At 42.0% G+C, this 21,039-nt stretch overlaps 1 protein-coding gene across 1 annotated transcript in view; it reads right to left on the bottom strand.

Annotated features, from left to right (window-relative positions):
* atrnl1 (attractin like 1) overlaps positions 1-21,039 on the bottom strand; it is a 720,322-nt gene that overhangs the window by 317,690 nt on the left and 381,593 nt on the right. The window lies entirely within an intron of this gene.

The raw sequence follows: 21,039 nt of genomic DNA, 5'->3' as shown, positions 1-21,039 counted from the left end.
ATGCTGCAAAGACCAACTTTCCCACTCACAATAATATCACATGGGTTTGAGTGAAAGTGAGAAAGGATTGCATGTGCAGCACATCCTCCAAGGAACACATTTGTTTGTAGCATCAAAGATGCCTTCAATTTAGTCTGCCCTCTTTCAATAAATATCTGGGAAAATCCACAGGCTTAAGGCAAAAAGGGAAAAAAATAAGTAGAAGCCTCCACCTTTATTCCTAAATAAAAGAGAATTATCTGAAGCCTTCTACCTACAAACAGAAAGAACATTGCCAGGCTGACCTGTATTTAGCATTTACAGATACAACACCAGCTAACTGCCCTAGATTCTGGTCTACTTCTGCCAGTAAACCCATGAAAAAATAAACACAAATTAAGGAACTGATTGTTTATGCACATAAATGAAAAATACAGTAATTATGCTAAATGAGCTTCACTCATTATTCAACATATTGTTAATGTCCTTGTAAATCTGAAATTAAGCACCATGTCAACACCATTTCATTGTTTTCATATGCAAAAATTGTCTTTTGCATTTCAATATTTTCAAATTAAAGAGCATTCATTTTACAATAAACCTCCTGCGTTGATAGAATTTAAATGATCAACTTTATTTTATATTGTAAGATGCAAAATTAACAAGTCATTGCATCAAAACTGAGGCATAGTTACAGCACAATAATAAATCAGGTTGACAGCAAACAACACAGCAAATTGGTTCACTGTCTTGTTTTGGAAGTATTAGTGGGCAGCAATTGCAATTCTGGAAAAGCTTGCTGAACATTGAGCCAACTACCCAGTATGCCAACTGATTACATTGAAAGCATCCATGTGAATTGGGGAAGGTCGGGGTGCCAAATGATCTTGGAGAGTTTTTGACATTAAGCTGAAAAAAACACTAATCCCTTTGAAACTTCCCAAGTTGAGAATGGGTGACATATGTTGGTGATATTGTTAAGAATTGCTGCTTTGGCTGCCGAAGATCTGAAGAAACAGATCACTGCACATTCTTCACTAAATGGTTCTGTGCAATGCAATATTGCAAGTGGGTTTACAAATAGATATGGGTCCTTTGTATTTTTTCTGAGTGGAACCTTCATCACTAGAACTGTATGCATCCATTTTATGTCTGCAATGTGCACACATCGTAATCTAGTATTTTTGCCCAGAGCTCTCTTTCTTCCACTCTTACTGTGTCCTTAATTGCAAAATTGGCATTTTAGAATTAGAGAATTCCACATTCATACCACTGGGTTGTAAATCACTGAAACAAAATATGAGATGTTGTTCTTCCAATTTGCATGTGGCCTCACTCTGGCAATGGAGGAGGCCTGGGACAGAAAGGTCAGTATGGAAATAGGAATGGGAGTTAAAATGGTTAAAAACCGGGAGATTCAGAAAGCCTTGGTGGACCGAGCCTAAGTGTTCAGCGAAACGGTTGGCGAGTCTATACTTGATCTCGCCGAGGTATAGAAGCCCACATTGGGAACATCAGATGCAAAAGATCAGGTTGGAGGAGGTACATGTGAACTTCTGCCTTAGCTGGAAGAACTACTGGGGTCCCTGGATGAAGTCGATGGAAGAGGTATAAGGGCAGGTGTTGAATCTCCTGCAGTTGCACGGGAATGTACCTGGGAAGGGAATTGTTTGAGTGGGAAGGGATGAGTGAAGCAAGGAGTTGCGGAGGGATTGGTCCCATTGGGTGACAGAATGGGATGGAGATGGGAAGATGTGATTGCCGGTGGGATCACGTTGGATGTGATGGAAATGTCAGTGGATGATGTGTTGGATGCAGGGGCTGGTCGGATGAAAGGTGAGTACCAGGGTAACTCTGTCCTTATTGCATCTGAAGGGGTGGAGGAGCTAGAGCAGAACAACGGGGCACATAGGAGACACGTGTGAGGGTCCCATCTATGACAGTCAGGGGGGAAACCACATTCACTAAAGAATGAGGACATAGCAGATGCTGGTGTGGAAAACCTCATCTTGGGAGCAGATGCAACAGAGGTGGAGGAATTGAGAGTAGGGGATAGCATCTTTGCAAGAAGCAAAGTGGGAAGAAATGTAGTCTGGATAACATTGGGAATTGGTAGGTTTGTAGTGGTCTGTCTATAGTCTTGTGATGGAGACAGAGAGATCAAGAAAGGGGAAATCGAGACGTGATTATCAGTTGTTTTCTCTGGCAGAGTGGAAATCGGCGGTGCAGTTAATAAAGTCCATTATTTCTGTATGGGTGCAGGAGGTAGCCCCATGCAGTCGTCGATGTAGTGGAGAAAGAGTTGGGGGATAGGGCCAATGTGCACATGGAACAAGGACTGTTTGACGTAACCAACAAAAAGGCAGGCATAGCTGGGATCCATGTGAATGAATGCCTGAGTGATCATTTGATGAGGAAAAGCATTACACATTATCACCAGATTTTTGCGTGACATTTTCAATTTTTGAAACATAATCAAATATACTCGATGGTCCATCTGTGAAAGTAGATTAATAGCGATAGAAAAAAGTCACTTTTGACAACTTAAGTGTGGAAGATATTCAATATGACTTCTTTTAATTTAATACTGAAACCAGGCAACAAAGTAAATTCCACAATCCATTTACTTACAGTATCTCTCATAAGCTCAGATTTTGAGGATATTAATTAATGAACTGTGCAAGCTATTCATGACATTTTATTTGCCTGTGGACTTCGATACGTTTTTGTATTGCAAATTCCTGTGGTCAGGAAACAATTTAGGTACAAAGTTCTATGAAAGGGGAATCTGGAACTTGTATGAATAGGATAGAAAAATGACTACCCTCTTTGCCAACCAAACCAAGAGAGTACAGAGGAGATTTACTAGAATGTTGCCTGGGTTTCAGCACCTAAGTTACAGAGAAATGTTGAACAAGATAGGTCTTTATTCTTTGGAGCGCAGAAGGTTAAGGGGGGCCTTGATAGAGGTCTTTAAAATTATGAGAGGGATACACAGAGTTGACGTGGATAAGCTTTTTCCATTGAGAGTAGGGACGATTCAAACAAGAGCACATGATTTGAGAATTAAGGGACAAAAGTTTAGGGGTAACATGAGGGGGAACCTCTTTACTCAGAGAGTGGCAGCTGTGTGGAATGAGCTTCCAGTGGAAGTGGTGGAGGCAGGTTCGATTTTATCATTTAAAAATAAATTGGATAGGTATATGGACGGGAAAGGAATGGAGGGTTATGGTCTGAGTGCAGGTAGATAGGACTAGGTGAGAGTAAGTGTTCGGCATGGACTAGAAGGGCCGAGATGGCCTGTTTCCATGCTGTAATTGTTATATGGTTATTATATAGTACAGGCCAAGAACAGATTCTTCAGCCCACAATGTCTGTGCTAAACATGATGCAAGACCAACTCTTATTTGCCTGTGCATAATCCAATCGTTGCATATTCATGTGCCTATCCAAAAGTCTCTTCAATGTCACTATCATATCTGCCTCAACCACCACCACCAGCAATGCATACCGAACGCACCACTCCTGTGTAAAAAAAACATTGCCTGAGAGATCTCCTTTAAAATTTGTCCCTCTCACTTTAACACAATGGGCCTCTAGTATTTGATTTTCCTATCCTGGGAAAAAAGGGTTAGACTGTCTACCCTATCTATGCCTCTCATAATTTTATATACTTTTATCAGATCTCCCCACAACCCATAGCATTCCAGAGAAAACAACTGATAATCACGTCTCGTGCATCTTAATCTTCTGGATCAGCCTACCATGGGGAACTTTACCAAGTGCCTTACTAAATTCCATGTGGACAACATCCACCACCTAACCCTCATCGATCACTTTCATCACCTCCTCAAAAAACTTGATCGTCAGTAAGATACGACCAGCTGTGAACAGCCATGCTGACCGCCCCTAATTAATCCATTCTCTTTCAAATGGAAGTGAACCCGATGCCAAAGAATCCTGTCAAATTGGTTCCCTACCACTGATGTGAGGCTCACTGGATTTTCATTCTCTGGATTGTGTATATTTCCTTTGTTAAACTAAGGAACAACATTAGCTACCCTCCATTCCTCTGGTTAGAGAAGATGCAAACATCTTTGTCAAGGCTCCTGTAATCTCCTCTCTTATTTCACTCAACAACCTGGGGAAGTATCCACCATTAAGTATCCACCTTAATGTTCTTCAAGAGCCCCAACACGCCTCCTCCTAATGTCCTCCTCCTTAAGCTTGTAAACATTTTTGGCAATAAAATTCATCACACTAAGAACCCGATGGAACAAACCTCAACTTTTTTTCTGCTGAGATTCGTGGATATCTAATGGACATTGTACCATTCATAACCTTCACCTCAGTAATATGTTTCTTTAGACAGAACAGATCAGCTTGATTGCTAAATGTCAAAGTTTAATTGTGCATGTCCAGATTGGGTCTAACAAATGCCTCAGCCATAGAGAGAATCAACAGACCAATCTACTTCCATAAAACTCTGATTAAAAACAACATAAATCCTGAATAGTGGAGAGTTTACTTGCTTCAGAATTGACGTTAGATTAAAATGTATACAATGTAAACTTAGCATTGACCTGATGACAAATTATATTACAAAATAATTCTTCATCTAAAATCGTCACATTTACCATAGCAAATGTACTAGAAAATTATTAATTCTCACTGTTGGGGAAGCATGGATCACATCCCGAAGGTTCATATCATATTACAATATTTGGGCAAAAACCAAACTCTTGATCAAGCAGCATCTGCAGAGGGAAAGGAATTGTCAATGTTTCCCATCGATGCCCTGCATCAAGACTGAGAGTGGAGAAGAAAGGTAGCCAGTATGAAGCGGGGAGGGGGACGGATGAGACAAGGGCCAGTATGTGACAGGTGATAGCTGATATCCAACTGTCTCATACCTCCCCCTCTCACCTTCATGTCAATTTTTGTCTAATGCCAAGGTGAGGCATCATAACATAATTCTTGTTGAATTCTGTTAACTGTTTTGAGTTGAGTTTGAGTTTAGTTTATTGTCATGTGTATATTGAAGAACTTTTGTTGCGTGCTCACCAGTCAGCGGACAGACAATACAAGATTACAATCAAGCCATCCGCAGTGTACAGATACATGATAAAGGGTATAGCGTGAATAACATTTAGTGCAACAAAGTCCAGTAAAGTCTGATCAAAGATAGTTCAATGGTCTCCAATGAGGTAGATAGTAGCTCAGGACTGCTCTCTAGTTGTTGGTAGGGTGGTTCAGTTGCCTGATAACAGCTGGGAAGAAACTGTCCCCGAATCTCGACGTGTGGATATTCACACCTCTATTCCTCTTGCCTAATGGAAGAGGGGAGAAGTCGGGGTTTGACTCATCCTTGATTATGCTGGTGGCCTTGCTGATGCAGCGTGAAGTGCAAATGGAGTTAATGGAAGGGAGGTTGGCTTGTGTGATGGACTGGGCTACTTCCACAATTCTCTGCAATTTATTGCAGTCTAGGATGGAGCAGTGCCCAAACCATGCTGTGATGCATCCCAATGCTTTCTACAGCACATCTGCAGGAGTTGGTGAGAGTTGTTGGGGACATGCCAGATTTCCTAAGCCTTCCAAGGAAATAGAGGCGTTCCTGTACATTTTGTGTCTTTTGTTCATTCTTTTTTTATTTTAAGTTGGCTATCATTTGTTGATACAAAGATTCTGCATTCATTTTGAATCCTTTAAATTTTTACACAAATGATCCCCACTCTGTTAAAACAGTTAAAGGGCTTGAATTAAAAACTAGGTGCAGAGTTCTCATTTAGTTCTCTCATTTAGTGCAACTTGATTGAAGAAAAAAGTCATGAGTTTCATCCTGACTGCTGTTATTTTTTTTTTTGAGAGACAGGTTGGAAACAGGTCCATCAGCCCACCAAGTCCATGCTCATCAATTACCCATTCACACTAGTTCTATGCTATCCCTCTATTGCATTCACTTCCTACCAAAATCACCAAAGGCAATTTACAGAGGCTAATTAACCCAGCACATCCTCAGGATGTGGGAGGAAACCGAGGCACTCAGAGGAAACGCACGCGGTCGCGAGGAGAAAGTGCAAACTTCACACAGGCAGCTCCGCGTCTCTGGCATTGTGAGGCAGCGGATCTCCAAGCTGCACCACTGTGCCGTCCCACACTGGGAAAGCACATTTCCACATATGCTCTTCTTGCAAGCAAGAATTTTTTTTCTCTCTGCTTAGCATTTCTAATTGAGATTGGAAACTTTCCATCTGGAAAATCGAAGGCTTGAACCCAGGTTCTGTCACTTGAAGTCACAATGTGTCAATGTCCCAATCTGGTGCACCACTATTCCAGATTTTTGATTGTTATTTTTAAACTGGCATGCAAAGTTGCCAAAATCAGATCACAAGGGGCTTAGGTATTACAAATGATAGTTTACTAATTAAGCAGGACAACAAAAATATTAACAACCTAAAAATAGTACTTTAACATGATTTTGCTATTCCCCACTTATCCAAAATGTACTTGATTAAATTGATTGAATGATACAGTGTAGAAATAAGTCCTTAGTCCTACCAAGTCAATGCCGACTATCGATCACCCGTTCACACTAGTTCTATGTTATCCCATTTCATATCCAGTCCCATACACAAGGGGGTTATTTACAGAGGCCAATTAACCGACAAACACACGACTTTAGGATAGAGGAGGATACCGGAGCGCCCAGAGGAAACCCATGCGGACACAGCGAGAATGTGCACACTCCACACAGACAGCACCCAAGGTCAGGATTGAATCCCGTCTCTGGCGCTGTGAGGCAGCAACTCTACTAATTAAGCCACTGTGCCTCCCCTTCTTTCACTCTATGCCTTTAATATTATGAATAAAACATGGATCTACTTAAATAACCATACACCGTAACCTCCAGCGTGAGAAATACTGGAGTAGAGAAACCAATCGTTCGAGCCTGGTCTATTATTCATGAAAATCATGGCTGTTCTATTTCAAAGCTATTTTCTGGCATAGGTATAGCTTCTCCATGGTAAGCCAAACTCAAAGATATTCTTCAGTCTGAAGAAGGGTCTTGACCCAAAATGTCACCTATTCCTTTTCTCCAGATATGCTGCTGTGTTATTCCAGCTTTTTGTGTCTGTCAAAGCTATTAAAGATTTATATTTTACAGAAATTGAATTCCAGAAAATTTACATGTATAAAGAACATGCTCACAATAGACTGTAATAGATGAAGAAATGGTTAAATTATAAGACTAATCAGACCTGCTGCCTAAGCCTATTTAGGCAAGTTATTACAAACTGTAGACATCATCTCCGTTAGCATATCATGAGACAGTGGGGAAGCAAGTCACATCATTGTAGGAAAACATAATTAACAGAAACACAGGGGGAGAATGTATGAGTGCACAAAACAGGATGCAGCCACTCTACCAAGAGTATAAAGCAGAAGGGTTCCAAGTTTATAGTACAGAGGGAAGACAATAATGTATTGTAGTAACTACCTATCTTAACAGCAGAAAAGATTCAGAGATCTCAAAAATTATTACAGTGGTTTCGACTTGCATCATGCATTTGTAATAGCAATAAGCATATATTGCTGTAATCATTCGACCGATATAATTGGTTAAATGATTCAATTGATGGGAATTTGTGAAAATAAATTTGATTTGCCTTTGATACAAACTTCACTCTGATCCACAATGCTATTGTCAATCGAATCCCAAATAGAAAATCTTACATTTTAAAAGTGTATTTTGATTGGAGTGGAATGGGGGCAGGGGAAGGAGGTTGATTCCCTCTCAAGTGGTCATCTCCCAAAGAATATCCATAATATTCACTTCATTTCTTAGCTGTGTTAAATGGAAGGCACATCATCACAATTATAGAATCAATGACAATGTGGATGTGGAATCAATGACAATTTCCATAAATACAAATCCGTCAGGGCTCTGAAACAGTAACAGCAATTTTAATCCTTCGATTTCCTCAAGTTCTTTTTTAAGCACTTCTCTTCAAGTAACTATTGAAATAGTGTGCAAAAATCTGCTCATTTACCCATTCCTTGAAGCAACCACAATAAGCAGCAACCAGCAAATAATGATATTATGATAGCAGAAAGCTGGGAAGTCCTCATTCGTTGAGTATTATTTAATGAGAAATATATTTATGCCCTATATGAAATACAGTAATTGTGTTTGGAAAACAAACATTTCTTTGGTTTGCCTGAAATATAACATTGAAGCTTCAAACACAATTGATGTGAGAATGAGAGCTCCATTTCTTTTATAGAAAAAAAATACTATCAGAGGGCCATCCAATTACAATTCAAATTATAAAAGCAGCGTGCAAATTCAACAGTATTAACATTATTGTCACAGTTAATGTGAAAAAAATATGTTAATAGGATCTGAGGAAGGATTCTGACATGAAACGTCACCTATTCTTTTGTCCAGAGATGCTGCCTGACTTGTTGATTCATTCCTAAAGTTAATAGTCAATTCAATATTGAAAAATTGACAAATAAATTAGCTGCTCACTTAGCAGACAGATAGGGCAGCACAATGGCACAGCTGGTTGAGCTGCAGCCCCACAGTGCCAAAGACCCATCTTCGATCCAGACCTTCGGTGCTGTCTGTGTGGAGTTCGCACATTCTTCTTGTAACCTCCGGATGCACTGGTGACAAAAGTGGGATAACACAGAACTAGTATGAACAGGTGATTGATGGCCAGCATGGACTAGGTGGGCCATGGGGCATGTTTCCACGCTGTATCTCAAAAGTAAAATATTTTATTTACTCTTGGGAATGTACAGGAGTGCTTTGTAAAAGGACATTTTGTACATAAGCCAGAGCATTTTGTGAACTCCCAAAACTATGGCTACCACCTGTGCAATTCCAAACCAGCGCCTTGAGTATTAGAAAGGCGCTATATAAATCCCATCCATTATTATTTATTATAGTATTACTTAAAAGATCCTCTTAGGTAGATTAAGCAGGTATAGGGAAGAACGGAACTCTCCTTCAGCAAAGATTAAATTTAAAGCAATTTTTTGAGTTAAATGCAGTTAAAGAAAAGCAAAAGTCCCCAAATTGTGCAAGATACATTCACCCAGACAAGTAATGGGCCTAACCCACTTAGGCGATTTTTCAGCGGACTGCCGACGACTGTCAAGTTGCCAGCATTCACCTGAAAAATCGGCAACTGGAATGGCGACTGTCAGAGTGGAACACACAAACACTTCGCTTCCTTCACCAGCTCGTTATGCAGGCGGGGGACAGGGCAAGCGGGGGGAGCGCTGTCTAAAAAATTAACACGGTGCAAAGCCAAGGTGAAACAAACACACACCGATGAACAGGAAGGTTGGCGCTGTAAAAAGACAGCTAAGCACAGTCTACGGTAAGTCCTTTAAAAGAGGGGGGAGGGGGGAGAAAGGGGGAGAAGAAGTGGAGACAACTTTTAAGAAGCCTTTGAAGCTCGGCGGACATTTATCATTACTGGTCGGTTACCCTTGGATCTGAAAACTACTGCTTACCTTTTTTTTCCCAATGAACCAATGAAATTCACCAGTCAACGCCAGCTACAACCTATGAGAACTCCGAGAACCTTCGACCTCCTGGCAACCCATTAGGACCTCCTGGCGACCCACCTATTGCTCGAGAATTCTCGCTACTCTCCATGGCGGCTTCATTCTAGTCGCCGCTCATTTTCAACATGTTGAAAAATTTACAACGACCATAATGAGGCTGGACTGGTTTCCAGAATGCGGTAACTCCTCACGACCATTAAGGCGACTCCCTAGCAACCACCCGCAAACATGTGGTGACCATGTGGCGACTGCATAGTCACCTGCAGTCGCCTAAAAATACGCCTAAGTGAGACAGGTCCATAACCTTCCTGTTCATCGCGGAGTGTATCTGTTTCACCTTGGCTTTGCACCGTGTGAATTTTTTAGACAGTGCTCCCCACTTACCCTGTTCCCCGCCTGCATAATGGGCTGGTGAAATAAGCGATGTGTTTGTGTGTGTGTTCCACTTTGACAGTCGCCGTTCCAGTTGCCAGTTTTTCAGGTGACTGCTGGCAACATGACAGTCGCCGGCAGTCCACTGAAAAATCACCTAAGTGGGACAGGCCCATAAGTCTGTTGCAGTTTGGCGAAGTTTGATGTCTCATAGTGTTTGAAGTTTTCAAAAATACACGACGGTTCGATCGACCTCTTGGAGATTTGATTAAGTTATTGAGTGTGATGTCAAATGTGCTTGTCATTCATTGACAGACAATGTGATAGCAAAGCTCTATCCAGCATGATATATTCTCAGTAGCAACTGTAAACCTTTTAACCATTTACTGCCAACCACAATTAAACTCTGTGGCACATATTGAAGATATAGTTTAAATGCAGGTTTAATAAAGTCCATGAGAATGGGGAGTAAAAAAAAAATAGACCAGGGAAGTATCACCACAATCTTGATATATATTGGGTTTGGTACCATATGAGAAGATTTCAGCCTAATCTGTATAGATGCTAACATCACTGTGAAGTATGTGAATCTCATATTTCTCAGATACCTTTTGAACGTTGAAAGGAATTCTTTGAGAAATGATCTGACTACATCTCAGCAACCTACAAGATGAATAAATTCACGATATCCATACTCAAAATGTTCTTCTTGTCATCCATAATCCGGTAGTCACTGACTGATCATCGCAAACATGAGAATCTAATATTTAGCCCTTGAATGATATTATGGTCACCAAGTCCAACAACACCATCTGAGAATCACTGTTCATATGCCCCATTATGCCTGTGCTGTCAACAAAGAAATGCCCAATTTAAATCCCGTATTATAGCACAAGGTTCACAGCCCTGGAGATCATGACTCTTCAACTGCAAATCGTAGTCTATGAGAAATGTGACAAGGGTTTTTGTCTCTTCCAGCCTTTCAGGCAGTGAGTACTCAAGCCCTATCACCCAAACAGCACATTCAATTCTCTTTATCACCTCTCTAAGTCTTCTACCTATTACTTTAATTTCATGGAGATACAGGAAACTGCAGATGCTGGAATCTTGACCTGCTGTTCGTTGATCTCCTGCAAAGGGAATTATGTTTTTCTCATTTATTCTCTCTGGATATATCGTGTTTTATATGCATCAATTATGCCACCCAATAGCCGTCTCTGCTCCAAAGAAAACCAACCCAGTCTATCTGAACTTCACTCACAGCTAAAATGTTCACCTTTTAGCAATGGTCTCTCTGGCTTAATTACGCCTTTCTTTTTACATAGTGACTAAAAATGCATACATTGTTCACACTGTGGCCTGACCTGCATTATAATCACTTCCACTATTATTTCACTACTACCAGCTAACACGTGGGACTTTATCAAAACCCTTGCTAGAATACGCATTGGCTATACTGAACAAGCTATCCTCATTGGTACACAAAAATGCTGGAGAAACTCAGCGGGTGCAGCAGCATCTATGGAGCGAAGGAAATAGGCGACGTTTCGGGCCGAAACCCTTCTTCAGACTGATGGGGGGTGGAGGGGAGAAGGAAGGAAAAAGGGAGGAGGAGGAGCCCGAGGGCGGGGGGATGGGAGGAGACAGCCCGAAGGTTAAGGAAGGGGAGGAGACAGCAAGGGCTAGCAAAACTGGGAGAATTCAACGTTCATGCCATCCGGACGCAAGCAACCCAGGCGGAATATGAGGTGCTGTTCCTCCAATTTCCAGTGTTGCTCACTCTGGCAATGGAGGAGACCCAGGACAGAGAGGTCGGATTGGGAATGGGACGGGGAGTTGAAGTGCTGAGCCACCGGGAGTTCAGGTAGGTTATTGCGGACTGAGCGGAGGTGTTCGGCGAAACGATCGCCCAACCTCCGCTTAGTCTCCCCGATGTAAATCAGCTGACATCTAGAGCAGCGGATGCAGTAGATGAGGTTGGAGGAGATACAGGTGAACCTTTGTCGCACCTGGAACGACTGCTTGGGTCCTTGAATGGAGTTGAGGGGGGAGGTGAAGGGACAAGTGTTGCATTTCTTGCGGTTGCAACGGAAAGTGCCCGGGGAGGGGGTGGTACGGGAGGGAAGGGAAGAATTGACAAGGGAGTTATGGAGGGAGCGGTCTTTGTGGAAGGCAAATATGGGGGGAGATGGGAAGATGTGGCGAGTGGTGGGGTCACGTTGGAGGTGGCGGAAATGGCGGAGGATTATTTGTTGTATTTGCCGGCTGGTGGGGTGAAAGGTGAGGACTCTGCCCTTGTTGTGAGTGCGGGGATGGGGAGAGAGAGCAGTGTTGCGGGGTATGGATGAGACCCTGGTGCGAGCCTCATCAATGGTGGCGGAGGGGAATCCCCGTTCCCTGAAGAACGAGGACATTTCCGATGCCCTGGTGTGGAATGTCTCATCCTGGGAGCAGATGCGGCATAGGCGGAGGAATTGGGAGTAGGGGATGGTCTTCACAGGGGGCAGGGTGGGAAGATGTGTAGTCCAGATAGCCATGTGAGTCAGTTGGTTTGTAGTGTATGTCGGTCAGAAGTCTGTCCCCTGCGATGGAGATGGTGAGGTCAAGGAATGGTAGGGAAGTGTCGGAAATGGTCCAGGTGTATTGGAGTGCCGGATGGAAGTTGGTGGTGAAGTGGATGAAGTCAGTCAGTTGTGTGTGGGTGCAGGAGGTGGATGTGGGAAGCTATCTCCTCAAGCTATCCTCATTGACCGTTTTCACACTGCATAACATTCAATTGTTAGAGAACAATGAGCTGCAAGCTTCTTGCAGCAGCATTGTGATAAATTTCAAGAAAGAATGTGGGCACGGTAATGATTTCATTTCTTTGACATGGACATTACCTTCTCTTAACAAATCCATCTAGACTGCCATTGATCAGCCCGAGTTTCTAAATGAGAGATTACGTTTTCCCTCAGAATTGATTCCAATAATTTACTATCACTGAAGATAAACTAACTGGCTTGTAATTACTTAGTTTATCCATTCTTCTCGTGTTAAACAATAAAACTTGCAACGACCAGAATTACAACAGGATCAGCACATAAATATTGCAACTACAAGAGCTGATCAAGACGCTAGGTATCCTAAGACAAATGACTCATCTTTGACTCCTTATGTCTTTTCTATAAACGAGGTATAAATCAAGATTGTGATGGAATAATCCACACTACCTTTGATAAACACAGCCCCATTAACATACAAGATTGATGTTCTTCACGATAAAACCACCACATGATTGTCCCACTGCATACCACCTGAGACATTCACTCAATCCGTCTCCAGTACAACATGATTATAATATATATCATTCACATGATGCACACCAGCACCTTGTCAAGGTTTCTTTGATTGCATCTCTCAAGTACACCAGCCCTAACAGCGGTAGAAAGTTGGAGGTGTGAGATGTACGGGACCCTTACTATTTGCAACTTGCTCTCTGAGTCGCATGCCATTTGGACTCACTGCTTTTCCTTGCATAAATCCTACATTTCAAGATTATGGGGCACCTTCAGCACAAGGTCTGCAGTTGTTCACCAAGGTGCACACCATCTTCTCCATGGAAGGTAGATTATCATTGACTTTATGATTGATGTAAATGAAACTTGCTTCGCCTGACCCACTATTCCACTTGAAATTGACATTATGGTTGTTGAAAGAGTTGGAAATCCATTCATCTTTTCCCGCTCAATGCTCTCTGCAGGGGCATACAGCTCAACCATCCACATCCCACACATTTATCATCAAGCAGCATGCAATGAATTAGTAGCAAACAAAACAGAACACACTGCACAAAGGCAGACATTTCACAAAATCAAAACTGAAGCAAAACAACAACAAAAATGAACTGATGCATAAGAAATTGTTTCCTCTACCACTATGTCCCTCTACCCACCCTTCATTCTAAAGACTGGCTAATCTCCTGGTATTTCTTTGTATTTACTTTATATTCATGTTTGAAAATAGGCTACATTGAAACTGCAGTGTACTGCACTTTGAGAAGTTACAAAGAACTGAGTACAATGCCTATTTCATCTTTCAAACTGTGAATAACTGGAATAATAACTTTCCACATTAACTATTAGACTTCAGCATTATAAAGCAGATCTGAAGAAACCAAAACCAGAACCAGAAGAATACCTAATTTATAGTAGCTGGTCTCGACACTCGTCCTGTTTTTGATCAGGCTGTCCAGAAATTTCTGAGTGTAAACCAGAGATTAAAGGTCTATTTTTTTTCTCCAAAATAAAGGCAATTGCTTCCCTCCCCCAGCTGACTTCTACGCTTTGCCGTATGGAGGAATTAATTGAGATATCTAACAAATTTCTTTTCATCAGCAGGAAACAACATACAATATTGAATCCAGGCCATCAGTTTGGGAGCCACACTCACAATCAGCAGGCCTTAGGAAATGGTGCACACACAGCCAGTGCGTTTCATAGCACTAACTGTATTTCTGCTCAGAAGGTGAGCAGGGTCACAAGACAACCCCTTTAAATTACAATTTGAGGAATCCCAAATCCCTGCCCTCCCTCATCCCATTTAATTTGGACCTGGTTAAGAGACCGCAACTTTTATCAGCAATTTCCGAGAAGTAACAATCTTTCTGTTTCTTCTTTTCTTCCCAGCTTATTGCTGACCACGCAGCCCTTTAACCATTAACCATTGCGATGACTATGCTGAGGCAATGTTTGCCTGTTTGTTCCACGTACTGTTACAGATAGAAGGGCAGATGCATTGTGGCTGTTAAAAAGTTAATGATTACGATAAGATTTTGCTGAGTGCGTTGCCATCTATTGTTGTGCTGCTCCAGCACTGACATTTGGAAAAACACCGTGAATGAAAATAAGTCATCAGCAGATTTTTTTTGGAGAAGAAAAGGACTCTGCTCCTCAAAGCATCTTTCCGACCGTATTCAATTCATTTAGCAGGGACCTTCGTTCCTGCTCTTCCAACTGCCCCTCACTGTCAAAACTGTCAATCATCGAGTCTCTGCTACAATGCATGACTTTATTCAATGTTTGATTTCTGTATCAAGCTGTCCTTTATGTCTTCTGGACACTACAACTATTGACTGAAGTGCATGAATGCATTGAAGCGATACAGACCCTTCAGGCTTTTTAATATATGAATGGTACTTCAGAAGAAAACAATATTCACAAGCAAAATTATTTCCAATAAACTCTGTTCTTCTGAGAATCAAACAAGAACTGCCTATAGCTGATTACTTATTAATTAACTGTTTGAAGAGTTCCCCTTCAGACTGATAAATACAGTGAGGCATGCATGGAGAAATACGCTGATTTCAAACTCAAAGCAGGAAACCTTTATTTTGATTGCTGTTCCCAAATGGGAATAGATCTCATGCTAAAGAACAGTGTTTCCAAGTCCATTCCAGCAAGTTACCCGATTTCACAATGCCCCTAAAGGATTGTCACAAATCACCGGGGGTACAGTGCATGGAAACAAAGGTTTAACAAAGATGGTTATGTCCAATTGCTAAACTGTAATCCTTGTTGCTGAGTACATTTCAGGTGCAAACTCAATCATGTTCCTCTGTAATATGCATCCACTAAAGTTTAGATACCCCAACGAGTTACAAGAAAGCCACGGGCATGCGACCTGCATGCGGCAAGCACGACCTAAAGCGCTGGTCCCACCAGCATGCGCCTGCATGCGGCAAGCGCGACCTAACGTGGTAGCTTGAGTCGTACGGCATGCGGCAAGCGCGACCAAACCAGAAGCGGGAGCCGCGCGGAGGTTGAGTGAGTGACATGGCGTCGAGGCAGCTGCGGGCCAGCAGGCCGTTGCCGCGCGGAATTTTTAAACACGGTCAGTTTATCGGAGCCCCGCGCGATGTCGGGACCAGCTCCGCACAACTCCATACGGCTCCGACAATCGAAGTGGGACCGGCCCCGCGAGGCCGTACGGCTCAAGCGACCACGTTAGGTCGCGCTTGCCGTATGCAGGCGCATGCTGGTGGGACCGGCCCTTTAGGTCGCACTTGCCGCATGGAGTCGCATGGTCGTGGGACAGGCCCTTTAATGGTTTTCTACTGGATTTCTACTGCAATGAGAACCATGTCTGAGAGAAACTGTTTTCTTGAGCTTCCTTTCTCAAAATCGTTGAATACAGAGTATCAAAACTGCAATGTGGGCTGAGAGCAAAACAAATAATCAATCCAATTTACTGCAGCAGCATTCCCAGAATCAATCTCCACAAGTATTTGATCCATTTAAATTACCCAATCTGAAACCTTGCGACTGTAAAATGCTGCATCGTTCACTGGAGTTGAGGACATGGCTCCAGCTGTACTATACAAGGCCAATCTGGTGCTGTTGGCATTCAATCATCACTTCACAATGACCGGCATTAGCATTCACCCAATGTGGGGGATCTTCCCAAACTGACAATCAGTGTAAAAGGCAGTAGAAGTGTGCAGCAAATCTGTATCCACTGCATCCAAAACAAAATCACAGAGCAACTTTTCAACGATTTGCTGTCAATAGCACATTGATGTCTTAAAGGTGACAGGATCATGAATAAAGAGGGAGAAGAGTGGACTTTATTATCTTCCATCACAGTGAAGAATGTGGGGAGTCACTGTGGTGGATGTTTATGTTAACTTTTATTTTATGTGGCTGTGTATCTTGTTGCTTTTCACTTCGTATGGCAGTATGGTAACTCAAATTTCACTGTACCTTAATTGGTACATATGACAATAAACTGACCTTGAAACCTTAAACTACTGGACAAGCTGCTATAGCAATCTGAAATCACACAAAACAACAGTAAAAAAAATAAGGACAACCTCTAACAGTGTCTGATCTTTAACTCTGTCTCACACAGAATGGAAAGTAAGAAATGCCACCATAGGCTACAAGCCAAAAGTCAAGGGTGATCTCTGGCAACAACCGAAGAGCTCAATGCATTATTCGCCCATTTGAACAGGCAAAGCTCCCTTTCTCCCACTGGCTTAGTCCCATACATCTCATTGGCAAAGTCTGATCTGGTTCTTGAGGTAAACTGTTGGAAAGTGGCCGGCCTGGATGGAGTTCCTGGATGGGTTCTGAAACAGAGCATCAAACAACTAGCCATGGGCTTCACAGACATTTTCGCCAACTTGAGCATTAATCTCGCAGATGATACCACTGTTGTCAGCTGTGTCAACCACAATGAGCCAAATAAAGGAGAGATCAGAAACCATGTGTCATGCATGGTGTCAGAACAACCCAACCCTCAACATCAGTAAGACCAAAGAGTTGGCTGTTGACCAAAGGAAGCAAGGGGGTGAACACAACTCTGTTCTTAACAATTGAGCTGCTGTAGAGATGGTCGACTGCTTCAAGTTCCTTAGTAACCATACTAACCGCAACTCGACCTGGTCGTAGCGATCAAGTAAGCACATCAGTGTAATTATTTTCTTGAACATCGGAGATGATTTGCATTGTCCACATATTTTGTACTTCGTGAGATATTTAGTTTTGTTTTAAGTTTAGAGATACAGCACGGAAACAGGCCCTTCGGCCCATCAAGTCCCCCCCCCCCCCCCCCCCCCCATCAACATCAACGGTGTAGCATTGGAGAGGGTGGGGAGCTTCAATTTCCTCGGTGTCCGTATCACAGAGGACCTGACCCGGACCACCCATATTTTCACCATCACAAAAAAGGCGCAACAGCCTCCACAGGCGACTGAACCACCGGGTCCTCAGGGATTTCTACAGAAGCACCGTGGTCTCCACCTGGCACGGCAGCTGCACCAGCCACACCCAAAGGGCCCTGCAGAGAGTGGTGCGGACGGCCCAACACATCACCGGGTGCGAGCTGCCCTCCCTCCAGGACATCTACTCCTGACGGTGTGTTGGAAAAGCCCTGTGGGTCATCAAAGACCCCAGCCACCCGGACCACGGTCTATTCTGCCTGCTGCCCTCAGCATCAGCTCCCGTACCACCAGACACTCGAACAGCTTTTTCCCCCCAGGCAATCAGGCTGCTGAACCAACCAGCCCTGAAACTCACCTGAACTGGTCTCTGGCTATAATTTAATGTTCACTTTATAATTTAATGCATGCACTTTATAATTTAGTGTTAAATTTACTGTACGGAATCCTCCAGCACAAGAGTTTCACACAGGGTTGTACCATGTATGGAACAGGCGTGACAATAAACCCCCCTTGAATCTTGAATCCTTGAATTGTGCCAATCTGTAAAGAGAAAAGTTTGTTGGCAAAACATATGTCAATTTTCATGATGTTATTTACGCATCAACCATTCAAGTCATTACGCGTGATGGCATATGAGATTTTTGTATACTCTTGTGTCAGGGTTTGACTCCAGTTCTGGACTCATGAGCACCTTTGCTTTCTCCTCGTTCCGCTTTGTGCTGGCATCTGCAACATAATCTTCATCAATACATGCTAAGATTCATTATTCTGACCATTCGTGTAAGTCTATCGGCAAATACTTATTTTTTGTGTGTCTCTTTCATTGTCAATGTGCAAGCCTACAGTGCTACCACTCTTATGACCTATAGTAGTTATTAATGTGGTGCATTAGCTAATTTGAGTAGTTCGGTTTGATGTCATTTGATCCTGATCTTGAACGATGTGTATTTTTAAAATTAATTGCTCATTCAAGAGAAGAGGTGCAGAATTGGAAGGTCAGATACAGGATCGAAATAGCTGTAAAAACATGGCATCAAAATATTATAACTAAGAGATAATATAGATTCATGAAATTATTAACCATATAGTATTTTTTTACATTTTTATTTTTATTTACAAAGATTCCACTGGAAGGAGTGATTACTTTGGTCTTAAAGGCAGGCCATTTTATGCCTTGATCTAATGAAGTTCCGAGATGTGCCAACATAATTAATGTAATACTTATTTTCATTGATAACATTTCCTTTGATTGCATATTCATATGGATTTAGAAATGTGGGAGGCAACCTGGTTACATTATGTCACATTATGCAAATATTGAAAATAAAACATTCCAGAATTATTTTTAAACAAACCTTTGTCCCTATTTCAAATCAAATGATTTAATTCTTTAAACATTTTGTTTATTTTAAATTCTTTAAGGGGCTATCACACTTAGTTCATTTTTAGGCGATTGCCAGCGACTGTCATAGTCCTAGAAGGTCAGGGGAAAACCGGCGACTGGACCTCACTACGACATAAAATTTGAAATAGAATCATTACTTTAACAACAAAAAAAAACGAAATCAACACCGGCGACAACCTACGTCACCTGGTGACAACCTGCGTTAACCTAGCAACATCTACGACAACACCTACGTCAGGAGAAGTCAAGCTACGCTCATTGGCATCAAACCCATTGTCGCCGACAGTCTCCGAAAATTTTTCAACATGTTGAAAATCCAGCGGCGACCAGAAAGACGCTACCACTCTTTGGGCGACTGAGGAGACTACTCACGACCATACAGGCGACACCCTGGCGACCATGTGGCGACAGCCTAGTCGCCTGTAGTCGCCTAAAAAATAGCCTGTGGGACAGGCCCTTTAGAAGTTTACTTTTAGGAGATATCAAGAATTGCATTTCATTTTGAGACGGGAGGTGTTTTTTAAGCCCACCTTGGGCAGTGGGAATATCCATGATCATAAGATACAGACGTAGATACACAACCTGCCAATTCGGAATTTAAAGCAACCTCAACCTGCAAAGCAGGAGCCGTGGCACAGAGTTTCACAACGTGCAGAACCAGACTACAGATAGATCCTACGGGTGGAACTGGACAACGTCACCACTGCTCTCAATTAATATCCTCATAGCTCATTCCCACATGATGTATCTGATGTCCAAAAGGTCACCAGTATTTTCACTGCTTGTCCCATTGAAATGAGTTAAATTGCTGCCAAATGTTAGCTTTGAACTGAAGTAAAATGAATCCTTGCCAGAGATCAGTCAGTTGAGCACTAACAATGCACAAAGTCTTCCACCTTCCTCATCCTCTGCAGCCAGACGGTACCTTTACCCTGTCGGCCACTAAATTAATAGCATATTCATTTCAACTCTATGCACGGGACAAACCTGTTCATAATAAGTTATTTCAGAAGGAGAAAGCGGCACTCAGAAGCAGTAGACAAGTTGTTCAGTTGTCATGAGGCATCAATACAACATTTTTATTTCTCCATTGTTTTTCAGGGATATTTGAGTGATAGAGAATGCATGCTCAGACAAACATATTCATCTTTGCATGTTAATACCACAAAAAGGTTACAACCAATTCCCTCTCCTTACTTCACATTAATGTTTACATTGAAAAAAGGTCAACAAGTGATCATAGGAATACTCCCATCTTATGACTAACAGGGCAACACATTTTTCTCTTTAAATGTAAAATTAATTCTATCAATTTTATTTCAATAATTGATTTGTAAGTGAGCATGAAAGAACATTTTCCTGTTGCACGATTCAAAAACAGGAATTATCCTACATAAATATTGTACAAAATTATTTTCAAACTGCATATGAATCTGCTTGGATTAGGAGTTAAACAGCTTGTTAGAAAAAGACTACTCACTTAAAAATAGAGAAGCAATGAAAAATATTTTGTTTATATATGTGATGAAAGGGAGAGTTCAGACTGTCCGATAAGCTGTCATAAATTAGTCAAATCTCTTTTGACATTAATTAAGAACATTTTTTATCAGGCATGAGGCATATGCACCTCATTGTTTCACATCCCAGCTAATTAATAACAATGACACATCTTCAAATACAAAGAAGTGGCACTTTCAGTGATGTAACTGAAGTTATGCTGTTGCATAATTAACTAACTGAGACAATTCAATCAATACTGGTAGGGACACAGTGCCAACATATGGGAAGAGTCGGGTATATGGTATTGATTACACTTCTGATTTTGTGATCCAGTCTCTGGACTAATGGTTTGAAGATTAAACACAAAATGCTGGAGTAACTCAGCGGGACAGGCAGCATCTCTGGAGAGAAGGAATAGCTAATGTTTTATAGAAACATAGAAAAATAGGTGCAGGTGTAGGCCATTCGGCCCTTCGGGCCAGCACCGCCATTCAAT

This window comes from Amblyraja radiata, chromosome 15, assembly GCF_010909765.2.
Source record: "Amblyraja radiata isolate CabotCenter1 chromosome 15, sAmbRad1.1.pri, whole genome shotgun sequence".
Classification (NCBI taxonomy): Eukaryota; Metazoa; Chordata; class Chondrichthyes; order Rajiformes; family Rajidae; genus Amblyraja; species Amblyraja radiata.
Note: the sequence above shows the minus strand (reverse complement) of the source record. Positions and strands in the feature narration are given on the sequence as shown.